This window comes from Schistocerca nitens, chromosome 8, assembly GCF_023898315.1.
Source record: "Schistocerca nitens isolate TAMUIC-IGC-003100 chromosome 8, iqSchNite1.1, whole genome shotgun sequence".
Classification (NCBI taxonomy): Eukaryota; Metazoa; Arthropoda; class Insecta; order Orthoptera; family Acrididae; genus Schistocerca; species Schistocerca nitens.
Window position 1 is genome coordinate 567,218,231 of NC_064621.1, and position 12,527 is coordinate 567,230,757.

General features: G+C 44.0%; 1 non-coding gene across 1 annotated transcript; it reads left to right on the forward strand.

The window, feature by feature from the left end:
• Positions 1-12,183: 12,183 nt before the first annotated feature.
• Trnap-cgg (transfer RNA proline (anticodon CGG)) lies at positions 12,184-12,258 on the forward strand. Its single transcript has one exon. It is a non-coding gene; the product is annotated as a tRNA-Pro (tRNA).
• The last annotated feature ends 269 nt before the right edge of the window (positions 12,259-12,527 follow it).

Below are 12,527 nucleotides of genomic sequence, written 5' to 3' on the forward strand. Positions count from 1 at the left end.
AGAAGTACGGGGTGGGGGGGGGGCAGTGGGAGGGGGAGGTGGAGATGGGCAGAGTGAGGGACAAGAACGAGATGAACTAATAGGAGATTGGAGCAAATGCATACCAGAGCAACGTCAGCTCTCAGCTAGTATTTATATATTTCGAAACACAGTAAATACATGCAATCTGAATATAGCTACATGGTAGTTACGTAAATTACATTACGCTAACAAGTTTATCATTGAAGGTACGTTTTTTATGTTTGTCATTCTTCATACATATTAATTTAGTTTCCGTTTTTTTGTGTTAAGGATTCTTCGCAGATGCGCTTATGAGTCACAGGTGTCAGAAAACCTAAACAATAGTCCAATGATATTTATTGCGCCACATTTTTATTTCCGACTTAAGGTTGGTAGTCCTCATGACTTGCACAGTGTTTTTGAGTACATCTTTTTCTAATGCAAAAATTTTGTTCATAATATATCGTAAGAAAACTTTATCTAGATTAGAACATTTACGTCGTCTGCCCTGTCCCGACTTTTAGGTCTTTCTCCCACCTATTTTTGAAACAACCAGTCCACAAGTTGCTGTTTTCTACAAATCGGATCTGCTACCAGTGCAGTCTCTTGTGACAGACAGCGTGTGCAGACTGAGCAGAACAGAAAACGAGCTGACTTGTTTAAATGGACACGAAACGTTCCCTCTGCGCGATGCCAGTTTGCTGCGTCTAGCGTGGGTATCGCCGACTGCAATCTGCCGACGGGCCGTCCAGTCTCTGGGGCCTGGGACCGGAACGGAACACACACACACGGCCGGGCTTCGCTAGATACAAAGCACACACACACACGTATGGGAGCAAGCGGGGGCGCAGGGACGCACGTATGCGGGGACGGACGCGTCAGCGAAAGGCTTCATTAGCGAAAACGACTTCACGTGTATCGGCGCAGGCGGCAGATAATGGGAGCCGATAGGCCGTCACACGGGCTAGCTAATTACTCGGAGTGAGGCAGGCCGGGCGTGCGTGCCGGCTCTGCCCCAGCTGCTGGCCTGCTCTTCTCTGCGCCACCCGCTTTCGTTGTGGGTGTAACCTCCACTATCAGGACGGCGCATTCAGGCCCGTCGCAACAGACTGTAAGGGCAGGTAGCGGCCGCAGCGGGGAGTTCGAGCATTCACCAATACACCACTCCCTAAAAGGTTCCACTGCTACAACAAGCGGTCAACGACAAGGGTAGAGTGCGTACAAAACCCAATGCGTGAGAAAAAAGTGAAATATCCACAAGGCATCGTCGGGTGTCAGGTAACCTTTGGCATGTACCGAACACGCCATTGAAGGGTATTTAAATGATTAAAATTGCAATCTCTATAACCGGTAGAATGGCCGGGAGAGTGCACAATCGCAACAGGAAGAATAACCACGAATCTGTCATTGCTGTTATTCGTTAAGTTTTGTCATCGGGCCTTGTAGGCTATAGAAAGGCCGTGAACGGAGCAGATACTGACCGATCGCTATCAACGACACGTAGATGCCGCATCGGCAGGCGACGGTTTACTTGGGCGACCGCCTCTTGAGAACAAATGTATAGAACTAGGACTGTTGACATTTAAAAAAATATCGGGAATCCGATACACCCATATCTAAATAATATAGCAACTGTCATCGATATATCGGAAAAAGGTACTGATATATCGATACACCCGTGGAAGGAATATCGACATACCGGCATATAAAAATATAGGCTGAACACTGTAAATATACTGCCAGTTTTATAACTATTATTAATTTATTACTAGATATTCTGTACATCAACCAGCTAGCAGCCTGCCTATCCTCTTAGAGATAGAACTGAAAGGAAACGAATGCAAGTTCACGCTTGGCCATAACCACTTTGCTAACAATGGTAACTGTACGTAAGCAGCGCAGTAAAAGGTGTCCGATGGGTCCGTCATTCGGTTTCGTCACATATCAGATTTATACGGAACACTTAATGTAGTCTTCCTGTTTCTTTTTATTATTATTATTATTATTTCTGCGAATGCCAGCGACCAAGTAGCCGTAGTGTAAAAATTGCCCTGTGATTTTAAACGTTGTAGTTTCTATTGGTAGCGCCGAGAGCCGATTACGTCTCCACCCTTGAAGAATGACGATGTTGAGAAATAGCACACTAATTGCGTTAAAAAATTTTGTTTAACGCAGCTGGTGTGCTGTTTCATCACATCGGGAACCTTGTCATCACATTCACCCTCAATCCCCATCACCCGTGCAATCGGACTACCCTTGTCCGCAAATCAGAGCTCAAAATTTTGTAAGATGTGACTATAAAATTATGTTCTACTACAGTTTCAAAAGGACAAACATTTACCGTAAATTGCGATATATTAGGGTCATCCGTCTTCTCTGACTGATTTGATGCGGCCCGCCACGAATTCCACTACAGTAACAGCCTCTTCATCTCAGAGTAGCACTTGCAACCTAGGTCCTCAATTATTTGCTGGATGCATTCCAATATCTGTCTTCCTCTACAGATTTTCCGTCTGCAGCTTCCTCTAGTACCACGGAAGTCATTCTCTGATGTCTTAACAGATATCCTATCATCCTGTCCCTTCTCCCTATCAGTGTTTTCCACATATTCCTTTCCTCTCCAATTCTACGCAGAACCTCCACATTCCTTACCTTATCAGACCACCTAATTTTCAACATTCGTCTGTAGCACCGCATCTCAAATGTTTCGATTCTCTTCTGTTCCGGTTTGCGAACAGTCCATGTTTCACTATCATACAATGCTGTACTCCAGATGTACATTCTCAGAAATGTCTTCCTCAAATTAAGGCATACATTTGATACTGGTAGACTTCTCTTGACCAGCAATGCTCTTCTTGCCAGTGCTAGTCTGCTTTTGATGGCCTCCTTGCTCCGTCCGTCATTGGCTATTTTGCCACCCAGGTAGCAGAATTCTTTAACCTCATCTGCTTCGTCACCATAAATCCTGGTGTTAGGTTTCTCGCTGTTCTGATTTCTGCTACTTCTCATTACCTTCGCCTTTCTTCGATTTATTCTCAGTCTGTATTCTTTACTCATTAGACTGTTCATTCCATTCAGCTCATCATGTAATTCTTTTACACTTTCACTCAGGACAGCAATGTCATCAGCGAATCGTATCACTGATATTCTTTCATCTTAAATTTTAATTCCACTCCTGAACCTTTTCATTATTTCTATAATTGCTTCTTCGATGTACAGATTGAAATGTAGGGGGAAAAGACTACATCCCTAACTTACACCCTTTGTAATCCGAGCGCTTCCTTCTTAGTCGTCCACTCTTATTATTACCTCTTTGCTCTTGTACGTATTGTATATTACCGTCCCCTCACTATAGCTTACCCTACTTTCTCTCACAATTTCGTACATCTTGCACCATTTTACAGTGACGAACGCTTTTTCAAGGTCAAGAAATCCTATGAACGTGTCCTGATTTTTCTTTAGCCTTGCTTCCATCATCAACCGAAACGTCAGAATTTCCTGAAGCCAAACTGATCGTCATCCAACACATCCTCCATTTGCTTTTCCATTCTTCTGTACATTATCCTTGTCAGCAACTTGGATGCATGAGCTGTTGATCTGATCGTACGGTAATTCCAACTTCTCAGCTCTGGTAATATTAGGAATTGTGTGGATATTTTTCCGAAAGTCAGATGGTATGTCACTGGACTCACACATTCTACACAGCAACGTGAATAGTCGGTTTGTTGCCACTTCCCCCAATGGTTATAGAAATTCTGATGGAATGTTATCAATCCCTTCTGTCTTATTTGATCTTAAGTCCTCCAAAGCTCTCTTAAATTCGAACACTGGATCCCCTGACTCCCCTAAATCTACTCCTGTTTCTTCTTATATCACACCAGACAAATCTTCCCCCTTGTAGAGGCCTCCAACGTAGTATTTCCACCCATCCACTGTTTCCTCGGCATTTAACAGTGGAATTCCCGTTGCACTTTTAATGTTACCACCCTCGCTTTTAATGTCTCCGAAGGTTGATTTGACTTCCTGTCTGCTGAGTCAGTCGCTCCGACAATCAGTTCTCTTTCGATTTCTTCATATTTTTCATTCAGTCATTTCATCTTAGCTTCCCTGCAGTTCCTATTTATTTTATTCCTCGTTGACTTGTATTTCTTCATTTATGAATTTCCCTGAAGATTTTATTACTTCCTTTTTTCACGAACCAACTGAAGTATTTCTTCTATTACACAAGGGTTCTTCGCAGTTACCTTCTTTGTACCTATGTTTTCTTCTTTCCAACTTCAAGCGTGTCCCGTCATCCCTTGGTACCTCTGTATCCCACTTCTTTGCGTATTGAATCTTTCTGACTTCAGCCCACTCTTCATCCCTACTACATTGTGATCTGAGTCTATACCTGCTCACGGGTACTGCTTACAGTCCAGTATCTGATTTCTTAATCTCTATCTTACGATGATGTAATATAACTGAAATCTTCCTGTATCACCAGGTCTTTTCCAAGTTACCTCATCCTCTTGTGATTCTTGAGTAGAGTATTCGCTATTGCTAGCTAGAATTTATCACAGAATTCAATTAGTCTTTCTTCTCTCGCGTTTCTTGTCCCAAGCCCATATTCTGAAACCTTTCCTTCTACTCCTTCCCCTATAACTGCTTTCCAATCCCCCATGACTATTAGATTTTCATTTCCTTTTATGTACTGTAACTCGCTTTAAATATTCTCATATACTTTTTCTATCTCTTCATCATCTGATTGAGGCGTTGGCGTGTATACCTGAATTATCGTTGTCGGTGTAGGTTTGCTGCCGAGTCTAACAAGGACAACCCTATCACTGAAATGATCACTGTAGCACAATCTTTGCCCGACCTTTTTATTCATAAAGAATCCTACTCCAGTTATACCATTTCTGCTGCTGTTGATATTATCCTATACTAATCTGTCCAGAAATCCTTGTCATCTTTCCATTTCGCTTCACTGACCCCTGCTATATCTATATTGAGCTTTTGCATTTCCCTTTTCAGATTTTCTAGTTTCCCTACCACATTCAAGCTTCTGACACTCCGCGCCACGACTCGTAGAACGTTATCCTTTCGTTGGTTATTTAGTCCTTTTCTCATGGTTATCTCCCCCTTGGCAGTCCCCTACCGGACATCCGGATGGGGGGACTATTCCACACTCCTTTTCCAATGGAGAGATCATCATGACTTTTTTTTCAATTACAGGTCACATGTACGTGAATAAAAGTTCTGTGTCTTTAATGCAGTGGTTTGCATTGAATTCTGCGTCCTCATGTTATTGATCATTGCTGATTCTTCCACCTGTAGGGGCAGTTTCCGAACCCAAGTACAAAAGAGTGCCCTGTCTGCTTCTGTGACCTCATTGACGACACGGTTGGCTTAATTAGGTTGAGTTCGGCGCCAGTGCTGATTATTAATTAAAATTTAACGATGGGTGGTACCGAACCCAGACCGAGGACGTTTTGGTTACTAATACATCATAAAATAAGAATATCGGCACTCGATACTTCGATTTTAGTATCAATATATCGGGGAATCTTATATCGTCGATGTATGATAGTATCTTTATGGAATAAATATCGATATATCGATAATTCATCAACAGCCCGTAATACAACCGCCCAGCGACCACAACGAGAATGGGTTCAAGCGTCAGTGACAAGTCAGTGATTCTTCCTTTGCGGGAAACCACAGTCATGTAGGACATTTTCAAAAAAATTTCCGCCATTTTTCTGATAAGTAGTTTTTATTTCTTTCGCACTATACTTAGGATTTGTAGCCATTCACAAGTGCATGTTGAAATGTTACAATATGTCTGACATGCCACCGTGGAAGAAACATATTTCTGGTCTTATACACTGAAGTGACAAAAGTCACTGGATATCTGCTAATATCGTGTCGGACATCCTTTTGCTCGGCGTAGTGCCGCATCTCGGTGTGGCACGGACTCAACCAGTCATTGAAGGTCCCCTGTAAAAATAATGAGCCATGCTGCCATTACTTCTGTCTACCGGTTCAAGAATTTATGCACGAACTGACCTCTGGATTATGACCATTAAATGTTATATGGTAGTGTTGTCAGACAATTTAGGGGACAAAAATAATTCGCTCGAATTGTCCAGAATATCCTTCAAATCAGTCGGGAAAAGTTGTAGCCCGGTGACAAAGCGCATTGACATCCACAAAAATTCCATCATTGTTTTGCTGCAAAAGGTCTCTAAGTGACCGAAAATAATACACACATCGAGAAAAGTTTCGCATCACCTCGGTTCCGAGAGCTCCGGAACCTGTACAGAAAATTGGAATAGAGATCAACATAAACATCATTTCAGCCCTTTTTATTTCTCATGAAAACCAAACACTGTATGTTCTACCACCATACAGTGAGACCTTCAGAGGTGGTTGAACAGATTGGTGTACACACCGGTACCTCTAATACCCAGTAGCACGTCCTCTTGCATTGATGCATACCTGCATTCGTCGTGGCATACTATCTAAAAGTTCAACAAGGCACTGTTGGTCTTAATTTTCCCACTCCTCAACGGCGCTTCGGCGTAGATCCCTCAGAGTGTTTGGTGGGTCACGTCGTCCATAAACAGCCCTATTCAATTTATCCCAGGCATGATCGATAGGTTTCTTGTCTGGAGAACATGCTGGCCACTAGTCGAGCAATGTTGTTATCCTGAAGGAAGTGATTCACAAGATGTGCACGATGGGGGCGCGAATTGTCGTCCATGAAGACGAATGCCTCGCCAACATGCTGCCGATATGGTTGCACTATCGGTCGGAGGATGGAATTCACGTATCGTACAGCCGTTACGGCGGCTTCCATTACCACCAACGGCGTACGTCGGCCCCACATGATGCCACCCCAAAAGAGCAGGGAACCTCAGTTTTTGCTGCACTCGCTAGACAGTATGTCTAAACCGTTCAGCCTCACCAGGTTGCCTGCAAACACTCTGCGACGATTGTCTGGTTGAAGACATATGCGACACTGATCGCTGAAGAGAACGTGATGCCAGTCCTGAGCGGTCCATTCGGAATGTTGTTGGACCCATCTGTACCGCGCTGCATGGTGTCGTGTTGCAAAGATTGATCTCGCTAAGGACGTCGGGAGTGAAGTTGCGCATCATACAGCCTATTGCACACAGTTTGTGTCGTAACACGACGTCCTTTGACTGAACGAAAAGAATTATTCAACATGGTGATGTTGCTGTGAGGGTTCCTCCTATCTATAATCCGTAGGTAGCAGTCATCCGCTGCAGTAGTGGCCCTTGGGCGGCTTGAGCAAGGCATGTCATCGACAATTGCTGTCTCACTGTATCTCCTTCATGTCCGAACAACGTCGCTTTGGTTCTCTCCGAGACGCTTGGACACTTTCATTGTTGAGAGCTCTTCCTGGAAGAAAGCAACAATGTGGACGCGATCGAACCGCGGTATTGACTGTCTAGGCATAGTTGAACTACAGACAACACGAGCCGTGTACCTCCTTCCTGTGGAATTACCGGAACTGATCGGCTGTCGGACCACCTCCGTCTAATAGGCGCTACTCATGCATGGTTGTTTACATCTTTGGGCGGGTTTAGTGACATCTCTGAACAGTCAAACGGACTGTGTCTGTGATACAATATCCACAGTCAACGTCGATTTTCAGGAGTTGGGGTAACCTGGATGATGCAAAAGTTTTTTCGATGTGTGTAGTTTCCAATCAAAGATCAACTCAATTTGACCTGAGGACCCAGTCCATTCCATATAAACACAACACACACCATTATGGAGTTACTACCAGCTTGTACAGTGCCTAATCGAGAACTTCGATCGGTGATTTCGTAGGGTCTGCGCCACACTCAAACAATGCCATCAGCTTTTAGCAACGGAAACCAGGACTCATCTAACGAGGCATGATTTTACAGTCGGCTAAGGTCCAACCGATATCGTAAAGAGCCTACGAGAGACGCTTAAGTCGATGTCGTGATGTCAGCAAAGACACTCATGCCGGTCGTTTGTTGCAATAGCCCACTAGCCCCATATTTTGCCGCTCTGTCGTAACCGATACATTCGTCCTATGTCCCACTTTGGTTTCTGCTGTTATTTCACGCAGTGTTGCTTGTATGTTGGCACAGACAGCTCTAAGTAAATGCCGTTGCTCTCGGTCGTTAAGTAAAGGCCGTCGGTCACTGTGCTGTCAGTGGTGAGACGTTGATCCTGAAATCTGGTGCTCTCGGCACACTCATGACTCTGTGGATCACAGAATATTGAATTCTCTAACGAATTCCGAGACGGAATGTCGAATGTCTCTAGCTGCAACTACCATTCCGCGTTCAAAGTCTATTAATCCCGTCCTGCGACCATAATAGCATCGGACAACTTTCCACATGTACCAACTGAGTACATATGATGGCTCCGCCAATGCACTGCCAATACTACCGCCATCAATATATGTGGATATCGCTATCCCATGGCTTTTGTCACCCCACTGTGCACCACATGTCGTATTACAGGATATCGGAACGTACGGAAGACACTTGACATGGCAGACTTTGTGCACAGTGAATAAATTATTATACTGACACACTATGTCAAAAACAAAGTCAACAGATAAAGTATTCAATGAATGTAACTCAATGTTCTGTCTGGATTCTGGAACTATGGCTGGTCAATATCCAATAAAACAATACCAATCGCCGTTATTTAGGTTTTATTTTTAGACTACCAGTTTCGACGATACACTACGTTATCTCCAGGTCTGCTTCATTCGAGTAACCTTCGGTTACAAAATACAACAGTCAAAAGTGCTGCTGTATTTGGTGGCACGAAGGTTACTCGAATGAAGCAGACCTGGAGATAACGTAGTGTATCGTCGAAACTGGTAGTCTAAAAATAAAACCTAAATAACGGCGATTAGTATTGTTTTATTGGGTAAAGTATTCTGTGAGCAGCTGCTAGAAAGTGGATGAAGAAATAAGTCAGTGGAAAACCGTTACTGGAGGACCTGTGAAATCATTCGGATACTGAAACTATCCAAAAATAGTTCATTTTGGTCACTGGAAGGAGAAGTACAGGAAAAATGAGAACTCCTGAAAGACAGGATCAGACCAATTGAAAAGAAGAGTAATCGTCTGGTAATCTTATTCCAAGACGGATAAATAGATATTAACGAATATTGGAATACGTCTCTGTTGTTCACGTGTTATCTTGTGTCCGCATGGGTTGTTTCTTAATGGCGACGCTATTTAATTTCGTGAAAACATAGCTGGGTACACGGAAACGACGTAATCGCTATACCTGTTGCGATCTGGACGAAGGAAACTGGTCACACTCTGCTGCAGGAAACTTCGTGCTGGCGCAGGTCGTTAAAACGAGAAGCACACGCAGTCCTGTCGTTCATCGTGACGCACCAGCTGAGTGAGGCGACTCGTGTTAGAACAGTCACTCTTGCGACTCCTTTGACATCAGCCTCTATTTATTTCTGTCTTACGCTAACTTCTTAGTCACAGAACCTCTGCTACGCTCATTGTCCAAAATAATGTACGCTACGTTCTTCCTTTACAAATTTTACTCCTAATCTTCCTCTAAAGCCTAAGAACTAGCCTTGATTGTAATAGTATTTGTATTAGCCACTCAGACTCTGATCTCGGAAGACTTCTCCCTAAAATTATTTCTTTACTACTTCTATTTCATTCGCGTGATCTGCTTTTCCTAGTTCGAATGCTATTCCACTGCATCATATCTCAAGCGTCTCCACGTCATATTCAAACGAACACCTCCAAAAACACGTTTAGTCCTCGACAATACTTGGCACAGATAGATTTGAGTCGTTGTGAAATGACTTATTACTCCTCATCACAGACATTTTTAACTTTTCTCGTTCTAGAAATATACCGGGTTGACTTTCTTCCGATTTCTGTGCATCCTACCCAAGCACGACTCACGCACCGTCCTCACAGCTCTACTTCTGGGTAGCTCAGTTGGTAGAGCACTTACCCGCGAAAGGCAAAGGTCCGGAGTTGAGTCTCGGCTCAGCACAGAGTTTTAATCTGCCAGGAACTTTCATATCAGCGCACACCCCGCTGCAGAGTGAAAAATCACATTCTGGAAACATCCCCCAGGCTGTGGCTAAGCCATGTCTCCGCAGTATCCTTTCCTTCAGGAGTGCTAGTTCTGCAAGGTTCACACGAGAGCTTCTGTAAAGTCTGGAAGGTAGGAGACGAGGTACTGGCAGAAGTAAAGCTGTGAGGACCGGGCGTGAGTCGTGCTTGGGTATCTCAGTTGGTAAAGCAGTTGCCCGCAAAAGGCATTGGTCCCGAGTTCGAGTCTCGGCCCGGCGCACAGTTTTAATCTGCCAGGAAGTTTTGTGGTGTCACCGCCAGACACCACACTTGCTAGGTGGTAGTTTTAAATCGGCCGCGGTCCATTAGTACATGTCGGACCCGCGTGTCGCCACTGTCAGTGATCGCAGACCGAGCGCCACCACACGGCAGGTCTCGAGAGACGGACTAGCACTTGCCCCAGTTGTCCGGACGACTTAGCTAGCGATGCACACTGACGAAGCCTCGCTCATTTGCAGAGCAGATAGTTAGAATAGCGTTCAGCTAAGTCAATGGCTACGACCTAGCAAGGCGCCATAGCAATTGATAGTTATCGTATGAAACATGTCTCATCAAGAACGATGTATACAAATGATGGATTAAAGTTAAGTATTCCAGAAGCTACGTACTTTTCTTTATAGCATTCATTACGTATCTTGTTTCAGACCTCACGCCATCCTGCGTGAGCTTATAGCGTGCATTTCGGCCTTCTCTAGCAATAGAACAAGTTTCATATCAGCGCAAACTCCGCTGCAGAGCGAAAATAACATTCTGACACATAAACATCAATTTAACAGAGTTTCACTTCCAGAAATGTGATAAAAAGTTCTGAAGAAATCAGAATATTTAGGATTTACATGTTTTGAACATCAACCTGATTGCGATCTTATGCGAATGTTCTAGTTGGTATACTGAATTGTCAGGTTAGGCAGGTAGAATGCTCCCATATCACACTGCGAGGGGCGTCTAGTTACATGTTCGGAGCAGTTGAGAAAATTTTAATTTATGACTGCCTGTACTTGGTTCCCATTAGCTGGAACAGTTCGCCAACTCGAATGCAAAGAATGTGACATCTAAGGAAGTTTAACCATTCAACCACGGCCGTAGTTCTACCTTTGTCTCTATATCAGAGCCTTGAAAGAAAATGAATTTCACAAATCGGGAAAATACATAAAACAAAAATTTGAGGTGAAAAATCATGAAGACGTTGACGGGAACGAGACTCAAATTTAAAGTTGACAATTATACTGTAAAATTACATCAGTAGCTGGAACAGATACGAAATCTCAAAAGAAAGAGGCCATGAACACTCTCATAAAATTCCCATTTTGTCATCACGTGATCGAAATCACGACCGTCTGCTACAGAACACATTTAAAACCGAATTCCGTCCTGTGACGGAATACCTGACGGTACTGACCGACTGCCGTGCGATCCTCAGCTTACAGGAGTCACTGGATGCGCACGCGGAGGGACGTGTGGGCAGCACCCAGCGTTCCCCGCCGTTGTTAGTTTTCGTGACCGGCGCCGCTACTTCTCAATAAAGTAGCTCCTCAGTTTGCCAAACAAGGGCTAAGTGTACCCCCTTGGCAGCAGTGCTCGGCAGATCAGACGGTCATCCATCCAAATTCTAGCCGAGCACGATAGCTCTTAACTTCGGTTATCTGACGCGAATCGGTGTTACCACTGTTGCAAACCGTTGGTACAGTAGTCATTTGCTTTGTGGATAATTCGGGAGGAATGAAAAAATAAGCTCAAAAGAGCCTTTTAACGTTAGCAATTTCTTCTAGAAAAATTATTTTATGCATTTCCAATAAAATGTAGTAGTGGTAATAACGATATTAGAATGCGCATGCTACAGGCGCTCTAATAAATTAAGTTTTTAAGAAATATTTGAAATATGAACTTCCTGGCAGATTAAAACTGTGTGCCCGACCGAGACTCGAACTCGGGACCTTTGCCTTTCGCGGGCAAGTGCTCTACCAACTGAGATACCGAAGCACGACTCACGGCCGGTCCTCACAGCTTTACTTCTGCCAGTATCTCGTCTCCTACCTTCCAAGCTGTGAGGACCGGGCGTGAGTCGTGCTTCGGTAGCTCAGTTGGTAGAGCACTTGCCCGCGGAAGGCAAAGGTCCCGAGTTCGAGTCTCGGTCGGGCACACAGTTTTAATCTGCCAGGAAGTTTCATATCAGCGCACACTCCGCTGCAGAGTGAATATCTCATTCTTATTTGAAATATGTTATTCAAGGGATAGTGGCGCGTAGCCGGTAGTGTTGTTGGAATTAGTGCAAAGATATATAAATAAATTCCTAATTAGTTCAAAGCATGCCGGCTGTGACACCAGACATTTTCATCTTCATTACGAAAGTGCGACGTTCTCGTTCTGAGAACGCTACTAAGCACCTATGTTTCACCGCAGTCATACATA